The sequence below is a fragment of the Anarrhichthys ocellatus genome, unplaced genomic scaffold (genome assembly GCF_004355925.1).
Source record: "Anarrhichthys ocellatus isolate YVR2014 unplaced genomic scaffold, GSC_Weel_1.0 scaffold5081, whole genome shotgun sequence".
Classification (NCBI taxonomy): Eukaryota; Metazoa; Chordata; class Actinopteri; order Perciformes; family Anarhichadidae; genus Anarrhichthys; species Anarrhichthys ocellatus.
Window position 1 is genome coordinate 1 of NW_022285055.1, and position 3,769 is coordinate 3,769.

General features: G+C 41.2%; 1 long non-coding RNA gene across 1 annotated transcript; it reads left to right on the forward strand.

Moving 5' to 3' along the window:
- The first annotated feature begins 106 nt into the window (after nt 1–106).
- Nucleotides 107–3,769, forward strand: LOC116379747 (uncharacterized). Its single transcript, XR_004212464.1, has 3 exons — nt 107–2,383; nt 2,492–2,710; nt 3,702–3,769. It is a non-coding gene; the product is annotated as an uncharacterized LOC116379747 (long non-coding RNA).

Below are 3,769 nucleotides of genomic sequence, written 5' to 3' on the forward strand. Positions count from 1 at the left end.
ACGGCTCACAGCCTCCGCTATGCACTGCGCTCATACGGCTCACAGCCGCCGCTATGCACTGCGCTCCACGGCTCACAGCCGCCGCTATGCACTGCGCTCATATGCCGGTTACAGCTGATAACGTCACTGCAGAAACGTAGCATCCCCATCAGGTAAACACTGATAGCTCTGTAAGCACCGTTGCTATTGTTTGCATTCTTAGCGCTAATAACACCCTGAGCGGCTAGCCGCTGGCTCAGCAGTCCCCATGTTGAGAGCTGTGTGGAGGCAATCCCTCCCCCGGTCATATGATGTGATCTAATAGGGTCGAAAATGCACTTTTCATTTCATTACTTAAAGTACAATTTCGAGGAACTCTTACTTTTGTTGCGTATTTACATTTCATGCTACTTTATACTTCTACTCCACTATCTTTCGGTAGGAAGTGTTGTACTTTCCACATTTATTTCACAGCTGTAGTTACTACTAACTTTTCATATTATGCTTTTACAACACATGATAAGCTCATAAAATATTCTGAATTGTTAAAGATTAAACCACGTATCAGATCTCTGAGTTGTTAGCTGTTCCACCAAACAGACATTTTCCCCCCTGAACCTCTCACATTGTTTGAAGCCCAAAAACGTCCAACTATCCTACTTTTAGCATGAATATAGAAGCAAAGATTAGAGAAAAGTCGTTGCGAAGCAGACCTTTGTTTTGTTTGGAAACAGATTGTTATTGGACCGTGGGGTTTGGCTCTAATCCAGATACCACGTACTCAGACTTGGGTCTGCTTGGATGGTGCCTTGACATCTATACTTTAATAACACAAGCTTTGGAGAAATGAACATTTTTCCCCAATGGGGGGAAAAATGTCTGCTGTCAAGTTCATAATGATACTGACTCTCGACCCCTCAGATTTAGCTCGTGACTTTTTGGAGCTAACTGGATCTAAAGTAGTTAAAACTAGCTCCAACTTGAGCAGCTACAACAGTAACATACTGCTCCGAATTTGATACATCAGTATTAACAATCTGATAATGTCTTACATACTAATATTTCAGTCACAGGGGACATTTTAATTGCATAACCACTGCTTTGACTGATACTAAGTACATTTAGTTTAAAATACTGCTACTTGTAGGGGAGTATTTTATCGATACTTACTTTGACTTAAGTAAAGGATCTTCTACCGCTGCTGTTAGGGTCTGTTTGGGTTGAACACATTTTGGATTGGGTCTAGTATCCTTGAGTAAGGTCTGATGTGCCCACATCCGATCAGGTCTTTCTATTTGTAAAAACTATTCACGCAGTCAGGTGTTAGTAGGTTTACCATGGGTCTGTTTTGGATTGTGAGGACCTCTAGTCAGACTGAGCTAATGTTAAAAAGTGCACAGCTGTCAACAATTTCATTAGGGCTCATCAGTCTGATATCAAAACCTTGTTAGACATGATATACTGTACCATCAGTTTATAAGCGCTGTTAGCACCAGAAGCTGCTAGCCGCCGGCTCAGCCGTCGCCATGTTGAGAGCCGTGTTGAGACAACAGACATGCTCTGGATATCGTTTTGAGCACCTTTAAAAACAACTGAACAAAATGTCCCTTCATTTTGTTTCAAGATGGAAAAAGAAACTGTAAATATCCCTCATTATTATCAATGGGAAGGATCTTTCCCACAGATTTTAATTATATTTTCTATTTACTTACTTTTGACAACATTGGTTTTCATATCATTTCATCTTTATCTCATCAAACTTTATGAAACGTTTGTACGTTCATGCTACTTGCATAGATATTTGCATTGGACCATATAGATCATGTGGTATTTGTGTTGGTTCTGAAAGGTTGATCCAAATTTCCAAAAACTAATTTGAATTTTAGCTATCTAGTTCTTGGATTTTGGAGAGATATCTTCCTTTTTACAAATGTTTGGACTGTTTTAGGCCTCAATTACACCGAGACGCGCCGCTAGAAAGGCCTCGCGCGTTTTTTTGTCGCTTTTTCAACCCACATAAAAGTTTTTCTAATAATAGAAAAAAGCTTTTCAGAGCCAGACGCAGAGTCGCACCGCTCTTCAATGTCACAGTTGGCCCAGACAGCTAATCGAATCAAGCAAGAAGCAAGCTTTACTACCACTGACTTCCTAATTTTGATGCCGGTAGATGTGGTAGGGCTAGCTAGCTAGTTAGCTGTTGGGCTGTGAGAGAACTACGGATTATGTGAGAGGGAAGGGAGGAATGCGTATCCTATGTCTGTCACAAACCCTCCTGTGACCCTTATCAATCAACGAAACATGTCTGGTTTGTTTAGGAGCAGAGCAGGTTTTGCTGCTGGCTCGACGGACTGACCTGAGGAGAATCTCATTGGACCTGCCAGACTTCACTGACATAGTACTCCAGGTAAACACACACACACACAGACGTATCATCCGGTCTCGTTGCCCCCTCACATCTTCGTCATTGTTCCTCTGCTCATGGTTGTTGCTCATGGTTGCTCATGGTTGTCAGGTTGATGACATTCGCCATGCCATCGCAATAGACTATGACCCGGTCGAGGGTTACGTCTATTGGACGGACGATGAGGTTCGGGCCATCCGGCGATCCCACATCGATGGCAGCAATGCCGTGATGCTGGTTACTACGGAGATCAACCACCCGGACGGTATAGCTGTGGACTGGGTGGCCAGAAACCTATACTGGACCGACACTGGCACTGACCGGATTGAGGTACAGCTTTACATTAGGGTTCTACTACTAACTACTGCTAACAAGGTACTTTGTCACAATAATTTCTTGAAATGAATATCTACAACACTGACTGCTGTCGTGGTGTACTTTATTATTGCTTGATAAATAGGAATGCAGTCCCAGTCAGGCCTCACTGGTTTATCCTGTGCAGCTTAACACAGAATAAAACCATCATGGGGCGATTCGCAATTACGGCTGACAAATAATAACAAAATCTAATTGCGACTATTTTGACTGTTGCGATATGATTAGCTTTATTCGAGGGAATGATCATTTTTTACATCATTATTCTCATTTTCATTTCCACAACATATTCCATTTACAATGGTATTTTGACTCAAATTTTTTTAATGCTTGGGTTTGTAATCTTCAAAAAACCAGCAAGAATATGCTAGATTTTAAAAATGATCCAACAGAAAAACCCAACCCGGTGTCGCTAACTCTTTTCCAATGAAAGTAGCTAACAGCGCTAGCTCCAAAAGGGGCTCAAGCTAGCGAGGAAGCCGACAACACTGACAGCCCATCTCTTCAGGCCTCCCGCAAAAGCCGCGCCCCCAAAATATTTCACTATGAACATAAACAACCAACATGGCTACTGTAAGTACTCAAAGCTGTCAAGCTAGCAGCTTGTGGAAGACTCCAGTGAAGAGTGCACGCAGGTAGGCCGTCTAATCCTTCCAATCGGGCCAAATTAAAAAATATATATATTTTTGTCTCAGAGCATTTGATTTATTGATTGCTGTCAGAATTGAATGATAATTTCAACAAATATATAAAAAAATATTTTTGTACAACATTACCAACCCTTGCTTTAAACAAATTGAAAATTGCAGTCTAACATTTAGATTAATTGTTCGGCCCTATTCATAATAAGAAAAAAGCCAGATGTGAACAAACAGTTCAGATGGTTATAAACAATGTTTAACTGAAAGTATGTTGTATTTTCATATTGTATCATGCTTTATTCCAGGTCACCAGGCTGAATGGAACATCTCGGAAAATTTTGATATCCGAGAACCTGGATGAACCCAGAGCTAT